This window comes from Dama dama, chromosome 17 (assembly GCF_033118175.1).
Source record: "Dama dama isolate Ldn47 chromosome 17, ASM3311817v1, whole genome shotgun sequence".
NCBI classification, from domain to species: Eukaryota; Metazoa; Chordata; class Mammalia; order Artiodactyla; family Cervidae; genus Dama; species Dama dama.
This window is the reverse complement of record NC_083697.1, coordinates 68,959,832-68,981,368: the sequence shown is the minus strand read 5'-3', so window position 1 is coordinate 68,981,368 and position 21,537 is coordinate 68,959,832. Positions and strand designations below refer to the sequence as shown.

The following is a 21,537-nucleotide window of genomic DNA, read 5'->3' as shown; positions in this document are numbered from 1 at the left end:
AGTTGTATATGACTGAGCAACTGAGCATGCACACACACATAAATGTTCTATTAACTAACAGTAGAATAGGTTGATTCCACTGGTTTTAGAAGTAGAACACTGACATACACTGTCACTCTATGAAAACCTTACTTTAGTGCACTACTCATTGAGTATACCAAATTCCTTCCTATAATGAGAATAGGATGAGAAAAGTGGTATCAGAGAGGTAAGAGAGTGAAAAAAAAGTTAGAAACCCTGGTAAGAAGCATTCTGAACAAAGTTCAACAATAGTTTTTAAAATTGGCCAGGAGCAAAATGAAGTACTTTATAAAGCAGGGATGCCATTCTACTACATTTAGATCAGTTTTCAAATCTTACAAAATTAAAAGTTAACCTTGGGCCACAGCAGTAAGTTGGAGAAGATAAAATGAGAAGAGTCTCTTTCAGTTAATATAACATGATGTATATTCAAGCTTGCTGTTGTTCTTATTTCTGAACTGTTTGCACAGAGACATAGATGTTTGAAGAAGTGAAGTGAAGTCGCTCAGTTGTGTCTGACTCTTTGTGACCCCGTGGACTGTAGCCTACCAAGCTCCTCTGTCCATGGGATTCTCCAGGCAAGAATACTGGAGTAGGTTGCCATTTCCTTCTCCAGGGGATCTTCCTGACCCAGGGATCGAACCTGGGTCTCCTGCATTGGAGGCAGACGCTTTAACCTCTGAGCCACCATGTGGTGTGGAAAAATCAAATGGTTGCTGACCTAGCTACCTGTATTGGGTGTTGTTGGCTTTGTGGATATAAATGGAAAACTAAATCAATCGTTTCTCCAACCTGTTGCCTGATTGGCAAGAAATGACTTTGTAGGAACACAAATTGATTTTTATATTATTATGTAATAACAATTTAAAGCTAGAAAGCTGGGCTTCCCGTGTGGCTCAGTGGTAAAGAATCCGCCTACAATGCAGGAGTCACAAGAGACACAGGTTTGATCTTTGGGTTGGGTAGATCCCTTGGAGAAGGAAATGGCAACTTGCTCCATTATTCTTGCCAGGATAAGCCCAGGTACAGGAGCCTGGCAGGCTCTAGTCCATGGTGCCACAAAGAGTCAGACACGACGGAGCACACACACACACAAAGATAGAAACTGTGGAAATAAAAACAGAGGAAGGGCAGAGATGAAAATAAAATGAAATGTTTGTTTCCCAGTCACGTCTCTTTGTGACCCCATGAACTGTAGCATGCCAGGCTGATCCAGTATTTTACTTTCAATGTGTTAATATTACTTTTAAGTCTACATGATATATGGATGGCACTTATATACCCGTGATTTTTATTCACTTACTTTACTCACTTGAGGAAAGTAACATGTCTGGTACTATGTGAGTAATGGAAACATATGTGTACAATATAGATATATTTTTGTATTAATACTATTGATTTTACTTTTAAATTTAAGATTTATAGTGTCTTCAGAGTTTATATATGTCTTGTCATCTGATATGATGAAGCTGAAAATATTTTCAAACAAGTCAATCCATGCTGGCACAAATTATTAAGCAGGTACCCACATATACATACAAACACAATCTTGTAAGTGAGAGACAATGAACTAAGATATTTAAAGTGACAATCTACTACCTAGAAGTAGGTTAACATAGTGCTAGTTCAGGAGCTCTAGGTTTGTGGATCACTTAGTGGTGTGTGACATTAGACATATAAATAATATGTCTCATTGCTGTTCAGTTTCCTCATCAGTCAAATGACAATAATCACCTGAAGAGTGGTTCTGATGTGAATCAACTCACCTCATGACCTGATTCGTGTGAATATGTTTTGAAACATACCTGGCTCATAGTTAAATGCTCAGTAAATGATGGGTTTTATTCTCAGTTATCAACTGAGGCTAACAAACTTCCCTGACATTTGGTGGCTTAAAAATATCAATTTATTATTTACCTTTGTTGTTCATTTGGCTCAACCGAGTAGTTCTCACTTGCAGTCTCAGATACAGTTGCAGTCACACGGCAGGTGAAGATGGGGCCATAGGAAAGTTTTCATACTCACAGGCCTAATGCCTAGGCTGACAGACCCACAATTATGGTGGTTATTTGAGGATTCCTCTCTGTATGTGGCCATTTTGTGCCTTGCCATGACAAGGTAGTCTCATAAATCAGATTTTATACAGGGCAGCTAGCTTTCCCTGGAGCAAGCATCCCAAGAGATAGGAAGTGGAAGCAGCAAGTCTATCAATGTCCATCCTACAAACTGGCACAAATATGATGCTTGTGCAATATTCTCTAGGTCAAAGTGGAGTCCTTTCAGGTTCAAGAAGAGGGGACTCAAACCTTGCCTCTCAGTGGGAGGTGTGGCAAAGGATTAGAGCCATCTTTAATCTGTCACATATATTAACACTATTCAGGGGCCTATTCAATGAATCCCAACATTTCATGCCTTCTTGGCAGTTGATGACCTCTGTAGAATTTAGATACATTTGCCCTAGATTCTCAATATTACAATGCTAAAAAAAATGGTATTTGAACAATTAGCATTATAATTAGTGGAGAATTCCAACCTATGAAAAAGACACCCCAGCTCTATTCCTCATTGGCTTGCATCGTTTGGAATGCTGTTGCATATGCCACCATTACCTAATAGTTAAAGATCAATTCAGAGAGGACCTGGAGGAAGAAACACTTGTTCTTTCATAAAATCCATCGAGGGTACATATCTTTGTTTCAAAACACGAAACAAGACTGTGAGAGAATTGGGTCACATATGTTGCTCTCAACAGGGTGTAAAAATTAGAGGTCATTCAGGTCCCAGGGAAAAGAATTACTGGGGCAGGGTGGCTTCTTCCTAAACCTTAGCTAAAAATGGCAGCACAGCTAAGTAAACGGACATCAGAGTTTGGGATTGCAACAGTGGAGATGTGTTTTTCTGCTCCTGTTGCACCATCCCCTTAACCAGCCCTTTATTTAACTAACTGACTCCAGACCTTAGTGAACGGGCACTTGAAACGGTTAAAGTGGCAATTTGAAACAAAGATATTTTTAAATTGGTTTCGGAGGTTCGGTTCAGTTCAGTTCAGTCGCTCAGTTGTGTCAGACCCTTTGCAACCCCATGGACTGCAGCAGCCAGGCTTACCTGTTTATCACCAACTCCCAAAGCATACTCAAACTCATGTCCATCAAATCAGTGATGCCATCCAACCATCTCATCCTCTGTCACCCCCTTCTCCTCCTGCCTTCTGTCTCTCCCAGCATCAGGGTCTTTTCCAACAAGTCAGTTCTTCCCATCAGGTGGCCAAAGTATTGGAGCGTCAGCTTCAGCATCAGTCCTTCCAATGAATATTCAGGAATAATTTCCTTTAGAATTGACTGGTTAGATTTCCTTGCAGTCCAAGCGACTCTTAAGATTCTTTTCCAACACTGCAGTTCAAAAGCTTCAGTTCTTCGGTGCTCAGCTTTCTTTATGGTCCAACTTTCACATCCATACACGACTACTGGAAAAACCATAGCTTTGACTAGATGAACCTTTGTCAGCAAAGTAATGTCTCTGCTTTCTATATTCTAGGTTAGTCATAGAGATAGAGAAAAGAAAAATGTAGGAAAAGACGAGAGGTAATACAGGGTGCCAATTTTCACTTCTGAAGTTAAGCTCTATGATGGAACACAAAGAAAATCTACTTGGTTAGAAATAACTATAAAGGAAGGAACGTACACAAAATATATGTAGTTGAGTTGGAGAAGATTTTTTCAAAGGGGATTGCTTCCACACCTTTTCTGAAGACTTTCTGAAAGTGTCAGGCTCACAGAAGTGTGCCACAGAAAAGACTGTATATCCCATTTCATGACATCTTGTCCAAAATAGTATTTATCCAAGATTTTTAATTTTTGATTAAAAATTAGTCTTTTTGTTTGTGCTAAAATAAATCAGCGATTTGTTAGATCTTAGCTTTATTCTTCTGACTTCTACCATGGTCTCATTTAGAAATTTGAAACATGTATAATAAACAAAATTCTGATTTTGTTTCTTATGCATGATTGAACCTCAGAAACAACCAGCAGTAGATTGTCTCTGGTTCTTGTCTTTCTAGACCCAATATAACCAACATCTTTCCATTAAGAATATTAGGTAAGATACTAATAAAGCAACATGATCTGGGACATTAGCAGCTCAGGGCAGCTAAGAGAACTAACTTCTTCTGGTCTTGGGTCATGGTGAGCAAGCTTTCTGATGCTGTCCTGCTTACTGTTCTTTTGGGGTACCATCCTGCTGTGACCGGGTTCAACAGGCCTTTGAGAGACAGGGGTCCTCCCTTAGAGGCCAAAGGATGTACTGAGTGAAACGTTGCAGATAAGGTACACAAAACAAGCCTGGGCAACTGAGGCTAACTTATACTACTCTTGAGCTCCTGCATAATAAGCTGAATTTCCTTGTTACAGTTGTTTTGTCATTTATTATATATTATAATAAAGTACTTTATTATTTAGTAAAATTTTAATTTGCAATAAGGCTTTTCATAAAAAAATCAGACTTAAAAAAGGAGAGTGCATATTAAATGAGATTTTAAATATTAAATTTCTGTTTTTAAGAAAGCTCATAAATATTAAGTACACAAAATACTTGTCACCATTTATCATCCATAATGAGAACATTAGTGATATCACTACCAAAGCCAGAAGTGATAGATTTGCAAAAGAATCATCAGCATTTATTTCAAAGGTTCAGTTCAGTTCAGTCACTCAGTCGTGTCCAACTCTTTGTGACCCCATGAATCGCAGCACGCCAGGCCTCCCTGTCCATCACCAACTCCCTGAGTTTACTCAAACTCATGCCCATCGAGTCGGTGATGCCATCCAGCCATCTCATCCTCTGTTGTCCCCTTCTCCTCCTGCCCCCAATCCCTCCCAGCATCAGAGTCTTTTCCAATGAGTCAACTTTTTGCATGAGGTGGCCAAAGTATTGGAGTTTCAGCTTCAGCATCATTCCTTCCAATGTACACCCAGGACTGGTCTCCTTTAGGATGGACTGGTTGGATCTCCTTGCAGTCCAAGGGACTCTCAAGAGTCTTCTCCAACACCACAGTTCAAAAGCATCAAATTTTCGGTGCTCAGCTTTCTTCACAGTCTAACTCTCACATCCATACATGACCACTGGAAAAACCATAGTCTTGACTAGATGGACCTTTGTTGGCAAAGTAATGTCTCTGCTTTTTAACATGCTGTCTAGGTTGGTCATAACTTTCCTTCCAAGGAGTAAGCGTCTTTTGATTTCATGGCTGCAATCACCATCTGCAGTGATTTTGGAGCCCAGAAAAATAAAGTCTGACACTGTTTCCCTATCTATTTGCCATGAAGTGATGGGACCAGATGCCATTATCTTAGTTTTCTGAATGTTGAGCTTTAAGCCAACTTTTTCACTTTGCTCTTTCACTTTCATCAAGAGGCTTTTTAGTTTCTCTTCACTTTCTGCCATAAGGGTGGTGTCACCTGCATATTTGAGGTTATTGATATTTCTCCCGGCAATCTTGATTCCAGCTTGTGCTTCTTCCAGCCCAGCATTTCTCATGATGTACTCTGCATATAAGTTAAATAATCAGGGTGACAATATACAGCCTTGACGTACTCCTTTTCCTATTTGGAACCAGTCTGTTGTTCCATGTCCAGTTACAGTTATTTTAAGAAGACTGTACTGGAAGATAAAAAATTAACCCACACATGGCCTCAGAAGGTGCATGCACACATTTCATTGTGAAATAGATATTTTCCTTTAGAGCAAATGACTATTTATCTATTTAGTTTTTATTATTTTTAATCCCAAATTTTTTAGTGTATGCAGTTTGATATATTGGCTATTACATAAGGCCGGTTTTGTATTTTATTACTTTCTGGTGCTTCAAGTAGAAAATAAGTAAATTCCCATGCTTTTTCTTTACTATTCAGCTTGTGGAATCACATTAAAACTTGAAAATTCATTCCTCAAAAGTAAAACATCTGCTATTTTTGTGAATGTTATTTTATATTAAAAGGATTATGTTTAAAATAAAATTATCTGCAATGATATAAATTTAAATTGGGCAGGTCATGAGATCCTAGTAAAAGATAAAAATTCTTAACTGAGAAATATATGCAATGACTATATCCTCAGAAATGGCTGTGGAACGTACATAATTCATAAATGCATCCAAACTGCAACTGACTTGTAAGCTGCTAATTGTCTAACTTCACAAATATTGTTAGGTACAGATACACCTTGGTTTTTTCTGTGGATGTGTGCTTCATGTCATTGTGTTTTGTAGATACTGAGATTTTTACAACTTGGAGGTTTGCGCCAACTCTCCTTTGGGCAAATCTATTGGAGACATTTTTCCAACAACATCTGACCACCTCGTGTCTCTGTGGCACATTTCAGTAATTCTGGGAATATGTCAAACTTCTTCATTTTATTATATTTGCTATAGTGATCTGGATTAGTGATCTTTGATGTTACTACTACAACTTGCTGAAGGCTCAGATGATGGCTAGCATATTTTAGCAATAAAATATTTCTTAATTAAGGTGTATCTTTAAATTTTAATTAAGGTATACACATTGTCTTTTTTAGATATAATGCTATTGTACATTTAATAGACTACAGAGTACTTAAGCATAAATTTTATATGTGCTGGGAAGCCAAAAAATTTGTGTAACTTGATTTATTTGATATTTGCTTTGTTCTGGTGGTCTTGAGCTGAACTTGCAATATCTCTGAGATATGCCTGTATATAGTTGACCTTCAGTATCTGCAGATTCCACATCCACAGATTCAACCAACCACAGATTGAAAATATTTGAAAAAAAATTTCAGAAATTTATGAAAAGCAAAACTTAAATTTGTGATACACAGGTAACTATTTATATACCATTTACATTGCTTCAAATATTATAAGTAATCTAAAGATAATTTAAAGTATATGAGAGAATGTACATAGGTTAGGTTATATGCATACACTATGGGGTTTTATACGAGGAACTAGAGCATCCATGAATTACTAGTGTACATAGCAGTTTAATGAATTAAACTGCAAAACATTTTGTGATAAAACCAGAATTGGTTACCAAAAAAAAAAAAAAAAAAAAACCACTCAAACACAATAGCATATGTTTTCTCTCTTTGGTTTCTCCTTATGAATATTTAATTCTTTAAAAATACATTTTTAAATAAATTTAATTATCTACAAAGCTACTCAATTTTCTGTAAACCAAATTTAAAAATTTTATTGCATTATTTAAAATTCATTTAGAAATTTTAAACAGTTCAAAAGCTGTGCTAATGGAATTCAGATTTTGAAGATATTACAGTTATCGAAAAAGAGCTTGTGACACAAGACAGACATTTATATTTACCTCTCCAAAATAAAGGAATAACCTAATCAAGTTCTAATGAATTTTAAATGATGCATAATATAAGATTTAATTTTGACATTCTATAAATATTCCTTGGGATATTTTAACTCATATGAAGAATCTTTTGATGGAGTGCCTATTAAAACAGGATAAATTTGCATTCTTATAGAAAGTAAATGAAATTTAAGAGGCTTTCCAATTTGCAGCATCTAAGTTTGGCAAAACCTTCAAAAAGATCATAAATAATGGAAAGCTTATTTTATGAAACTTGTGTCATACAAATGTTTGCTGAAGATTGTTACTTTGAGTAGAGGCAAAAAAGACAGTACTTGGGAAAATATTTGGACTGAAAATTATATATTTTAAGAAAAACTGGAAATGAGATTTTCTGTTTAGCATAATTTCTCTGAGTTTATTTTCTAAATTTAAAATATTATCCACAGTGAGGACTAAATTAAAGATGTCAAAATTTCCCATATATCAACCATAAAACACATATTTGACAAGACTATAGGCAATTAAAAAAATTTAAAACAGTAACACCGTATTAAAAATGTATTCTTCAGGAAAATATTAGTGACACAGTATTACAGACAATATAGGCTGAAACTAATTAAAATACATTAAGGTTTGTCAAGAATTACCATTTTGCTGTTTTTAATATTCATATTATAATGAAGACATCTTAAAGTTTTTGCTTAAATATAGTTTAACTTTGAGAAATAATTTTATTTTAAAAAAATGAATTTTGAATTGCTCTCTATACTAAATTCACCAATATAAAATCTCCAAAAATTATAAATTTAATTTATTGTCTCCTTTCACTTTCAGGGGTCCTAGCTTGGGAAACATATGGTTGCCATCATTAATAACCTGGCATGCTTAGGAGAGGTCAGATACACTGCAAGACTGTGGCTCATTCTCTGATTACAGGCACTTTCATATTTCCCTCACGGCCAGGTGGGATTAAGATGTAACCGAAAGAAAGAACCAGAGAGCTTGCCAAAAGATCGCTGTGACAAAAAAGGAAAAGATTCCCACTGGAAAGACCATGCGTTATGCTGAGGAACAGTAACTCTGGTCTCAATGCTGTTTCCTTTACTATGGAGGGACCCATACAAGAACAACACCCTTAACGGTTCTCTATTTTCGGACGTCTTCCTGTATAGCCTGCAGCAATTAGCTATCTGATTGGTCAGTACTGAAAGAGGAAGTCGGGATTGGACCCGCCCCTTCCTTTCCTTTTAGGGAGGAGCGATCTCTAATAGGTTCCCGCCTCACTCGGCACCCGGACCCCCAGGCGGTAAAGGTGGCAGGCGGGGAGTTCGCTTCTGCGCCATCTTCCGTTGGATGCTGTCTGGGCAGTGGTTGGTAAGTCTAACTCTGGAGTTCAGTATCAGTAAGCCTACGGTTATAAGCCACACTTAATGAAGTACCTTCTCTAGCAGTTGTAAGGAAATATTTTGGTTTTCCTGCCACTTTTTTTTTTTTTTTCTCATTTCTCTCAAGGGACGAGAGAGACGTTACTTACGGTACCCTTCTCACATGCAGACATCTAGAATATAGAATGGGAGTAAAGAGAAAATGAAAAAGAGAAATCCTGTGTTTTAGAATGTTTATGAAGTAACACTTCGGGCGCATGCCTATGGCATGGCTAGAGTGGGAGGTATTGGTCAGTGTTGGACTAGGCACTGACCACATATTTTCGGCTGTAGGGAGCTGTGATCACATATTTTCAGTGGTAAGGGGCCGTTCTATCTTATGGCAATTTTGTTTACAGGAGAGTGGCTGCTTTTATATAAGCAGACGCCGATTTCTGTAGCGGGCAAGTTTGCATACTTTGGGGTGTAAGCAAAGGTAGGCAAGCTTTCAAGGGCTCAGCAAGAACATCTGATCAGTACCACTGAGATATCCTTATTAAATGCGCCCTTGCCAAATAGTTGCTGCTGCTTGACCTTAAATTCTGCATATTTGATTATTTCTAAGTAGCCTTGTCAGAGACAAGGGTTTGATTATAGAGAGTCTGTTTGTGTGCCAGCCTTTTTTAGGTCTCGAAGTGTTTCTACTGTAATCAGCAGTATCTGCAGGATGTATTTAGTGCTAGGCTTAGGTTGTGGCAGAGAAAATATGCTGAAATTCTGGTTATTTTTTTATATTGTTTTGAGTCCCCTTCAGAGTCAACAGAGGAAACAGAGGGACAAATCTAGGAGTCATGTGACTTGTTCTGTGTTTAAAAGTTGCTCCTATCTCTTCGGGGAGATACAACAGGACTTAGTGACTAAACCACCACCACTTATCTGTTGATCTCAAGTGGCTCTAAATTTGATAATTTCATACAGTCTGACCATGACTTTTCACTGCTGAGATTAAAATTGTGACTCCACCAATAAGAGGTTGATGGATATCAAAATTTAAAAAAAAAAGGGACTCCTTACTGTAAAGTGTATCTTGTTGTTGTTTAGTCCCTCAGTCATGTCCAACTCTTTTGTGACAGGCTTTTCTGTCTGTGGGATTTCCCAAGCAAGAATACTGGAGTGGGTTCTTACTTCCTTCTCCAGAGGATCTTCCTGATGCAGGGATCGAACTTTGGTCTCCTGCATTGCTGGCAAATTCTTTACCGCTGAGCCACCAGAGCGGAGAAGGCAATGGCTCCCCACTCCAGTACTCTTGCCTGGAAAAATCCCATGGATGGAGGAACCTGCTAGACTGCAGTCCATGGGGTCACGAAGAGTCGGACATGACTGAGCAACTTCCCTTTCACTTTTCACTTTCCTGCATTGGAGAAGGAAATGGCAACCCACTCCAGTGTTCTTGCCTGGAGAATCTCAGGGACGGGGGAGCCTGGTGGGCTGCCGTTTATGGGGTCACACAGAGCCGGACATGACTGAAGTGACAGCAGCAGCAGCAGAGCCACTAGGGAAGCCGATAAAGAGCATATGACTTCTTAAATTCAGAAGGAGAAATAACTTGATAAAACTATTGCAAAAATAGTGTCTAAGAAAACAAGTCAGATAGGCTTGTGCTTGGGATTCTCTGGTTCTAGTGATTGTATTTGCTTAGCTTGAGGTATTCAAGTAATTTAAAATTTGTGCTTCAGGTTAATATAGAACAAGGGAAACAAATGAACCATGGAAACAAAAGAAAACTGGAGGAGAATAAAACTTATTTTGGAAGAAAACTTGAGAAATTATGGAATGAGTTGACAAAGGTGACATAGAAAATAACACTTTGAAGTTCCAATAGACATCTCTAAGAGAGAAATAGAGAGTCAAGGGGATGTAAATGCTGTTCAATAGAGTATAGGAAAAGGGAGAGGTGTTTAGTTGTTACTAGATTGAAATAGGTCCCCAGGTCCCAAATTAATCAAAAAGAGAAAGAGGCAGGGTCTCAAATGAAATGTCTCCTTCGAAGAGAGTCAAGAAACAATTGAGGTAAGAAAATGATGTTAAGTACATTAGAACAGAATCTTAAACAGTGAGAAAAGTAGGAAGATCTGTAGAATATACAAAGTATCATTAGGTGATTTTCAGGTACTGTAGTCTTTGTAGGTTTGCAGAGAGATGTACTTAGTTTGTGCCTTAAAGGAATATGCCCAAGAATTAGGACTCAAGACAAGGCTCAGCAAGATAAGGCATATTGCAAGGAGCAAGGCAAGAACATGAGTTAAATTTAAGTTTGCATGGACTTGATATCAGTCTGATGGGGGAAAAGTCTTTTTTGTGGAATTATCCATCTCAGAGAAGTGGAGGATGAGAAATTTGCTTAAACAGCAGATTCTTTTAGTAAACTCAGAATATAGTGATTTCATCACTGATAGTTGAAATGATTTTGGAATTTAAGAAATGGGGGAAGAAATTAGAAGAAGAGAAAAAAAAAAAAAACAAACCCTGATGTCTAGAAAAGATAAAAAGGAAGGCAAGTATTCATTTCTAACAAACGGCAATAATCCTTTATATTTTGGAGAAGAGACCAAATTAATAAGCAGGTTAAGCAGTTAGAAACTCAAGTTTTGAAACAGATTAAATGGTTAGCAAATTAACTACAACTTTCTGAAAGGTATAGGAAAATAAAAAGTAGAGGCATATTTTATTGCTGTAGAAAAATGTGTAGCAGAAAAAAAACACTATTCAAGGCCTGAACACTTCAGTGATGAAAGACACTGCCGGCGGGAGCATATGGAAGGGCTATTAGTTCTCAGTGGGCCCCTAGGCTCTCAGGCTTCAGAAGCATCAATTGCAGCTTCACTTCAGGAATCAACTGTTGAGAGTGATTTTTCAGCCAAAATAAATAAGATAAAAAGGAAACCCTGTCTGAGATACAGGTTTCACCAGCTAAGCCGTTCTGTGGCAAGAGGCAGTGGAAAGAGCCACTGTCATACAGAATTGAAAATACCTGCTTTCTGGAGACAGTAAGGCTTATTTCATGAGATAGAGTTTTCACTTCCAGTAGTAACAGAGTGTCAAAAACTGGAAGTTAAAGGAGAGAACAGAAATGAAGAGGTTTTAAAAGTATGTTGCAGATGGAAAAATTATACTTCAAATAAAATCTGTTGATCTTGATTGAAGAATTTTAAACTTTTCTGCAAGTCAGGAATGTCTCAAATGTCAGCCCAAGAGAGGCAGTGGTATGCTAAATGCATTTTTGTGCCTAGATTGATGAGTCCATAGTGTCATAATTAATGTACTAATAGTTTTCTGGAATCTGTACTGCTCATACAGACTTACAAGCATCCAGATGAAGCTAAAACCAAGAATATTTCTAGGTATACTTCTTCCTTTTCGTGCATACTCAGTCTCTCAGTCCTGTCCAACTCTTTGTGACCCTATGGGCTGTAGCTTGCTAGGCTCCTCTGTCCAGGGGATTCTCCAGGCAAGACTGCTGGAGTGGGTTGCCATTTCCTACACCAGGGGATCTTCCCAACTCAGGGATCGAACCTGCATCTCTTGTGTCTCCTGCTTTGGTAGGTGGATTCTTTACCACTTGTGCCACCAATTCTGATTTTTAAGAACACAGTGTTTTAGGGGGATATCTAGTCTAGAATCTGGGAATGTCTTATATTTAAATTTTAGTGCTGTGGGGCCAGTTTTAAGTTTATATGTTAATTTACTATTATTTTTGAATCATACATTCCAAACTCAAAAACTAAAAAAAATATACATTTATAAATCTCATTTCTGTTATATTCCTTGCAAGTTGTACTTATAATATTTACTTGTTTAACATGGATTTCCCAGGTGCTTCAGGGGCAGAGAATTTGCCTGCCAAGCAAGAGACCCTGATTTGATCCCTGTGTAGAGAAGATGCCCTGGAGAAAGAAATGGCAACCCAATCCAGTATTCTTGCTTGGGAAATTCCTTAGACAGAGGAGCTTGGCAGGCTACAGTCCAGGGAGTCGCAAAGAGTCAAACACGACTTAGCCACTAAACAGAAGCAGCAATTGTTTAACAAACATTATGATAATTGTTCGTAAATGCCCAGTATTGTCCTGTGCACTTTGTAGTTGTTAACTCATTATTTTTGTGCATCAATCCCATAAAGTAAGAATTCCTACAATTCCCATTTTATAGATTGTCTAAAAAAGTTGAATTAATTTGTAAGTGCGAGAGACAGACCCAGGCAGTTTGGTTTGAGTCAGACTATGTGGAAAATTCTTAAAGAGATGGAAATACCAGACCATCTTACCTGCCTCCTGAGAAACCTGTATGCAGGTCAAGAAGCAACCATTAGAAACGGACATGGAACAACAGACTGGTTCCAAATTGGGAAAGGAATGCATTAAGGCTGTATATTGTCACCCTGCTTATTTAACTTATATGTAGAGGACATCATGTGAAATGCTGGGCTGAATGAAGCACAGGCTGGAATCAAGATTGCTGAGAGAAATATCAATAAACTCAGGTATGCAGATGACATCACACTTATGGCAGAAAGTGAAGAGGAACTACAGAGACTCTTGATGAAACTGAAAGAGGAGAGTGAAAAACTGGCTTAAAATTCACCATTCAAAAAGCTAAGATCATGGCATCCAGTTCCATCACTTCATGGCAAATAGATGGGGAAACAATGGAAACAGTGAGAGACTTTTTTTTCTTGGGCTCCAAAATCACTGCAGATGGTGACTGTAGCCATGAAATTAAAAGACGCTTGCTCCTTGGAAGAAAAGCTATAACCAAACTAAACAGCATGCTAAAAGGCAGAGATGTTACTTTGCCAACAAAGGTCTGTCTAGTCAAGGCTATGGTTTTTCCAGTAGTCATGTATGGATGTGGAAGTTGGACCATATAGAAGGCTGAGTGCTGAAGAATTGATGCTTTTGAACTGTGGTATTGAAGACTCCTGAGAGTCCCTTGGACTGCAAGGAGATGAAAGCAGTCAATCCTAAAGGAAATCAATCCTAGATATTCATTGGAAAGACTGATGCTGAAGCTGAAACTCCAGTACTTTGGCCACCCGATGCAAAGAGCTGACTCATAGAAAAGACCCTGATGCTGGGAAAGATTGAAGACAGAAGGAGAAGGGAACGACAGAGGATGAGATGGTTGAATGGCATCACTGACTTAATGGACATGAGTTTGAGCAAGCTCTGGAAGATGGTGAAGCGCAGGGAAGTCTGGTGTGCTGCAGTCGCTGGGGTTGCAAAGAATCAGACATGACTGAGTGACTGAACAACAGGAAGTTAGCTAAACTCTTTATTAGGTCCCGTGTTATGTATGTTTCCTGTTTTATTTTTTAAATGCAATTGCATGCATATATGAATACATATTTTTAATTTTGCCTTTTCTCTGCAAAAGAAATCAAATTTTATATTCTGTTCTCCACCCTGTTTTTTCCCTTAGTTGCTCATTCTAGAAATACTTCCACATCAATAGGTAGAGAGCTTCTTTCTCATGGTATAAAATATGAATATAGCTGTAGCATGAATATTTGCTATGTGAATGTATCATAGTTTATTTAAATATTCCCCTGTTGATAGACACTTTTGTGATTTCTCTTCTTTTGCAATTAAAAATAGTAGTGTGGTAATAAGCTTATATACTTGTCATTTTTGGCAAGTTATCTGTAGTATAAATTCTGAGACTTGATTTTTTGGATCAAAAGTTAAATGCATATATAACATTGTTTGGTGATGGTGGTTTAGTCGCTAAGTTGTGTCTGACTCTTGTGACCCCATGGACTGTAGCCTGCCAGGCTCCTCTGTCCATGGGGTTCTCCAGGCAAGAGCATTGGAGTGGGTTGCCATTTCCTTCCCCAGGAAATCTTCCTAACCCAGGAATCAAACCCAGGTCCTCCCGCATTGCAGGCAGATTCCCCACCAACTGAGCTATGAATAAACGATTTCAAATATTGCCAATGGACCATGTATCCAATCAGTTACAGCTTCCATTATTCATCAAATATATGTTAAACTTGGCTACCAAATTCATCCAGATCTTATATATGGAATTTTATTCAGAAACTAATGCTCTCCATTTCAAGAGACCAATGTTGGCAACACTTAAGCACTTAATATCCAATTCTTCACATGAATGTTTTTGTCTGATGGACCACTGTTGAACTTTTCTCATGAAGTATGAGCAATAAAATTATATTTCGTAGATGTTCCTACAGTATTTTCATGTAGATATCATTGTTTATATATTGCCAAATCTCGTAAGTCTTTTACATTTTGCATTCTGCTTTTATGCTTCACAATAGCCTTATTAATAATATTATGAAATGTTGAGATTTTTGCCAATCTGATAAGTGAAAAATGTTACTTCAGTGTTGTTTTAATTTGCATTCATTGTATAATAATAGGACACAAATGAGTTTGATATCTTTCCATTTGTTTAAGGGCCACTTGAATTTTTCTGTGAACTGGCTCTTGGTTTTTGTCCTTTTTCTAGGGAAACCTTAGTGTTTTATTTCTGTTTGGTATCCAGCTGCTCTTTTTATATGAAGAAGATAGTACTTTTGTCTCTGATGTGAGTTTCACATGTTTTTCCCATGTCAGTCATTTGTCTTTTGGCCCTACTTATTTTTTTAATGTAGTAAAATATATCAGTATTTTCTTTTATGAATTTTGAGTCATACTTGGAAATGTATTTCTCCAAGTTTATAAAGAAATTTGTTTTCTTTAGTACTTTCATGGTTCCCTTTTTTCCTTTGCACATTAAATCTTTGATTCTTTTTGAGTTTGTCAGTGGTCCTGAAGTAAGATACAGATTCAACTTTATTTTTTTTCAGATGACTACTTTTTGGACTCTTTAAGATGTCTATAGTAAAAACATGTCTTTTTACCTGTCTTTGACATGATACAATTTATGAATCCTTGAAGAAACTATACCCATTTCAGACACTGAGAATACCTCTGACTGAGAAAAAGCAGAATAAATTCATCAACATGAGTTTTGGACTTTCTACTAGCAATTTGATTTTAATGTTTTCAAACTGCAGCTCACAAAGGCCTGAGAATTTGACCATAGACATTAAATTTCTTTGAACCTTAAAATTTCTTGTATTTAAACTTTCACTGTGATCTAATTTTTGGACTTTAATTTACCCTTGGGAATTTAATAATTTAAAGAGGTTATTTTCAAATTGGAATATGTCTATAATGTCAGAATTTTATTCTTAGAACTTAAGCCTTTTGATATAATTACAAGACTGTTGATAAAAATGGTGAATGTGCTGGTCAAAATTTGGGATAAGAAATAGAATTGGGATTAAATTTTCAGCTTTAGATTTAGAATGACTACAGATTTACTTCAGTTAATGTGGGTTTTGACCTGTTTTGAAGGATTCTGGGCTTGAAAATCTAAATTGGCAACAGTGGCTCTAGAAAAATTCCCAAAGTCATAGTTGGAGTGGGTGACTCAATGGTGGGAGCAGGAATGTCTTGATAAGATACTCATTCCTTTCTCTAGGGGAAAGTCACTCCTTAAGCTGAGCTGAAGCTTCATGATTAAGCTTAGAGGTTTAGAGAGAATGCTGCAGCATATTGGTGTATGGAAGGGACAGTAGAATGCTTTCTGCCCACCTCTGATGTTTCCTTTATGTAAAAGATCCGTTGTCATAACATGTCTGACCTTTCAACCTAACTTCTACCAAGTAGTTCAGGGAGTTATTTGATTGTTGAATTGAGAAGGAGAAACTAGGAACCCCTTTATTTTCACTTGTTTTTGGAATTGAACTGTCCTCAGGAAGCTGCTCTGCTTTCCTGTTTTACAAGGGTGGAAGAAGGACTGTCACCAGTACCTTATTCCTGAGACTAAAAGGGAAACAGCATAATTCTGGATTCAGTACTAGAAAACATATTAGTAGGTAAACTGCAGTCTCCACTATCTGCTTTAATCAGACCCAAAAGTAATATTTAGATCTCTCAATTAAGCCAATTCAGTAAGCCATTTTGTAATTCTTCAAAAACTGAGTAGCAATGTCAATTATTGACCTTCCTCACCTCCAACTCCATCAAGGTGAAAAGTGCGTGATAAGGACAATGGGATGGTTGAACTGAAATTTCAGATGCTGGATTTTGCCTCATAATTGAACTGAGAATCAAGTCAGCAAGGACATCTCCATTCAGTACACTCAATACATGCTCAGTAGCAATCTGTTTAATAACTGTGTGGAGGGAATATATATGAGTTATATCTCCATAAGATATGTATAGAAAAATGAACAAGGGTCATTTGCATACCAGCCTTGATGATTTAATGTTGCATATAATTTTTCTGAAATGTGAAATAACAGAAAAGTCTAAATTTAAAACTAAAATTGAAGTTTTGTGTTCGACATTCTCAGAAGCAGAAATACTGAGATGTAGAAATAAAGTAAGTTATATATTGTACACCTGAGTGTTTAGAACTGCCAAGACTATGAAGTCACATCATGTTGAGTTTTGGGTTTTTAATATTCATCTTTATTAATTTTATTCTGAATGAGCACTTGGATGTTTTTCATCAGTGACAGATTTTTGTAAATAATAAAAGTACCCCTACCCCTGACCTTAACATTTGTGACACAGTAAGAGCCAAGTTAGTTGTTTTAGTCAAGTCGCCAATTTGTCCGTAGGTGAAGAACATGATAAGATGTTTGTTCCTCTACTTATTAAGATATAAGGAAGTAGCTGTCTTCCTCCCCTCCTAAAGGAGTCTCCTTGGAAACTTACTGCGCCTGACTCAACTATAAAACACTGGTCTGTCAGTAAAATCTCTGCAGAAGTCAGATAGCCTTGTACAGCTCAGACATAGAGGTGATGTCTCTTAAGTAGTGGGTCTCATTCCTCCTTGAAATGTAAATACCTAGGAGTAGTCCCCACAGTACTTTCGTCTAGTACTTACATACCTATCCTATGATGTAACCTTTGGCTTTGGAGAAGGTAAGTGTTATTATCCTTCTGGATAAGGGCAGTTTAGTACCATCATTAGAGAAGAAGGCAGTGGCAGTCCACTCCAGAACTCTTGCCTGGAGAATCCCATGGACGGAGGAGCCTGGTGGGCTGCAGTCCCTGGGGTCGTGAAGAGTCCCACACACGACTGAGCGACTTCACTTTCCCTTTTCACTTCCATGCACTGGAGAAGGAAATGGCAACCCACTCCAGTGTTCTTGCCTGGAGAATCCCAGGGACAGTGGAGTCTGGTGGGCTGCCGTCTGTGGGGTCATGCAGAGTCGGACACGACTGAAGCGACTTAGCAGCAGCAGCAGCACCATCATTAGGGGAATAAATGGCTACAGATTTAATCCTGTGATTTATGAAAATGTTTCTAGGAAAAATGAAAGAAGGTTCTCTAACTTTATAGTGAATTCATTTTCATGTTGTAGGAAGCTTGGACTTTTCATAGGAAATATGAGAAATCCATAAATGTTTTATTTCCCCATACATCCCTTACATGATTTTTCTGTCATTTCTGCTGGATAAAGATGTTAATACTGTACTTGGGGCGTAACAAATGCTTCATAAATGATAGCTATTAGAATAATTATGCTTATTAATTTGAGATCTTAATGCCTCTATATATGTTGCAGAAGGAATCATTGAAATGGAAATAACTTTTAAAGTCATTTATTTCAGTTATAAAATGAATTTATGGTTGAAATTTAGGTGGAATGGTATCTGTCATGAGCTTCGAAATCTGCAGAGAGGAATCAACATTTTCCTCATGGAAGACTGCTGTTTGGTTCACAGCTCACTTTCTCTCCTTGGTAGAAAGAGTATCCCCACCCCCACAAACATACATATGTGTACAAATGTACACATAGGTGTGTACACATACACACCTATACACACATGGGCATGCCTTCAATTGCACTTAGGTTTTTGGTCTTTCTACAGCTTAATCACAATGGATTTTGTGCTTTCTTAGGCACTGAGACTTTATTCTCTACTGGTAGCTAAACCTAATAGTTGGGATATATCTTATTCACTTGCCTTTCTTAACTGATTTTTTAAAGTCTACTTATAAGGATTCAAGTTCATTTTATTCCTGTATAATACAGTGACAACTCTTCAAATAGGGTACTATAATGTCTAGCTAGAAAAACAAAGCTACTTCAGGTGAGGTAATATAGGATATTATAAGGCTATAGTAGTTGAAAAAAGAGAAGGATAAATACAGGTTGAAGTATTGATAATATTTATTGGAGGAGATGGTACATGATTTGGACGTTGCCTTTTATAAGTAAAAAAGAAAGCATATCGGGTATGGATATTAATATGAATTAAAGCCATTTCTTGAACATATAATGACTTTTTTCTCCAGCTGTAGAGAAGTATAGCAATAAACAAAAAGTTATGAACAGCCCCTTTTCCGTGATTTTACAGTATGGTAATTTTACCATACACTGTGATTTACTGATTATTCCTATGATTAGGGGACAAAGGAGATATGCTGTCAGCAATGAACCTACCAGGTTAGACCAAAGAGTTTAGGATAGATGCTATGCATTATGTAGGATCAACAAAGATTTTAAACCAGAAAGTGAAAGCATGAAAAACGATACTTTAGGAAATTTGGTCATTGGTAAATTGAATGGAGAGAGACATAAGTCAGTCAGTCAATTAGGGAAATAGTAGAATAATCTAAGCAATAAATGATAATAACACCTAATTTAATTTTGACTTTTTCAACAGAGAATTCAAAAGAATCAGTAGTTCTTTCAGGTTTAATTTATGAATGAAAGAGGTCATTCAGAGCTTCAGGATTTGTAAAAAGGTATAGAAATTTGACAGAGAAGTAGTTAAATTCATCTTGATATACATTTGGATGTTGGTCAGTGCCTATATACAGGGGAAAAATCCCTATATTAATGTTTTAATATTAAAATATTATAAAAATTATAAAATTTAATTTTGTATTTTGGGATGGCCTGCCTTGAACCCCATCACTTGAGAGTGGACAGTACTAGGCTGGTTCCTAAATTAGTGTCTTCTACTACTACTGGAGGTAAATAACTACTTTGTTTCTTAGCAGAAGTCCAAGTGGTATTTTTCTGCCTTAGCATTTTCTTGTTATAGAGAGAAAGAATGCCAACTAAGTCAGGAGAGATATCACCACCTTTTCTTTTTAAAGACCTGAAACAAGCATGGGGGTAGGTGAAGGCAGGGGAGAAAAGAGCTGGAAACCTAATTTTACAAAAAAGCTAGCATTTCTTAACAGTACCCACAGCTTGAGTGACCGGTATTTCCAGACAGTTGCCCCTGTCTTGACCTGTTTGTTTCTGGTTTGTTGTCTGTGCCCCTGGGGTGAGGCTAAGGACAAAGGACAGTTGGGAAGCCAGTCCTGGCTCACGAAATGAGCCTTCAGTTGTCATTTTAATGGGTCTACTATTTCACCTTAATTTAATTTCCCTACCTCCAAGAATATATCTTGTTTTGTAAGTTCGCAAGCTGACACATCATCCAGAGAGAATATTTATTTTTCCTATCTTCTTCACACAAATGCTGACATTATTCTAGCAACAGTAATCAAGATCTTCTGTCTTTGGGTTGCAAAGAAAATGCATTCAATTGCACTTCAAAGAGAAAATTGAAATTCGGCAACAGATGATAAAGCATATTCTCCTTTCTTTTCAATTCTATCTGCTCATATCAGCTGAACTGCATTAATAAAAGCAAAAGGGGCAAATATACAATATTCAGTTGCCCAAAACCATGTATTAGGTGTGTTGTGGTTTATTCCTATTACAGAACCTTTTGCTTCTAGTCCTTTTTTGGGTCAGTGCTAGCGTGGTGCAAAATGAACCACGAAAATAGTCCCTAGAGGAAGGTTTTCCCACTAGCTTTAATAGCAGAGCTGTTGTGAATTTTCTAGAAATATCAGATCTCAAATATGATTGCCTTGCCTATCTGCTCACTGTAACCTTTTTACATTTACTGGTGTAATTATTTTAGGAAACAACCCTGTAAATTTATTAGCATGCTTAATGCTAGCTTTAATTATTTATTGCATTTATTGGGTATGCAAGTCATGAAATTGCCACTGGGTACGTTTACCAACAGCACAACCACCACAATGATAAAAGGCATCCAAAAATAAAAGTAGGTTGGTGCCTCTGAGAGAGAGAGTTCCATAAATAAAGGGCATACTGCAAACTTTTCCCCCATCAGACATCTCATGGGCGTGATGATTGTGAAACCATAGTCAAATTTATAGAAATACACGGGTAAGGGCAAAATAAAAGTTCATACTCATGTACACTCAAAATAATTCTTTACTGCTAGCCCTGTAATAGGTGGGTAGCACAAGTCTAGGCAAAATTTTAAGTAAGAATAGTTGAACTTTAGGTGCTTCTAGACTCCTTTTTGTGTACCTATTAATATTTCCTTCTCCAGAAGCCTCATTTATTTTCTCTCCCCTCCAAAATTATTTATTCTCAAGAGGAGATGAGATGCATTACCACTGGAGTTTAAATGGCTAAGGGGGTTCTGTGAGACCAAGCAGCCCTAGTTTCAAGTCCACTTTTTATTATTTTCCATCTATGTGATTTTAATAAATGATGTCTTCCTCAGGGAGATGTGGTGTTGGTACAGCTTGAGCTTATGCAATTTAGAGGACTCTTTTTTGAAAAATACAAAGCCGTGTCTATACATTTAGGTAATAAAGTGAATATTTATAATTATACTTTATAAGTGACAAATGCAACAAAATTCAGGAAAATAAATTTTACTGGGCATTCACCAATCATA

The 21,537-nt window shown here is 37.1% G+C and overlaps 1 protein-coding gene across 1 annotated transcript in view; it reads left to right on the top strand.

Moving 5' to 3' along the window:
* Window positions 1-8,656: 8,656 nt before the first annotated feature.
* Window positions 8,657-21,537, top strand: part of LOC133071940 (cytochrome c oxidase subunit 7B2, mitochondrial) — a 133,544-nt gene continuing 120,663 nt past the window's right edge. The window contains exon 1 of the mRNA XM_061164789.1: window positions 8,657-8,741. The gene's annotated coding sequence lies outside the window, so the exon portion shown is untranslated. The remainder of the gene's footprint in view (window positions 8,742-21,537) is intronic.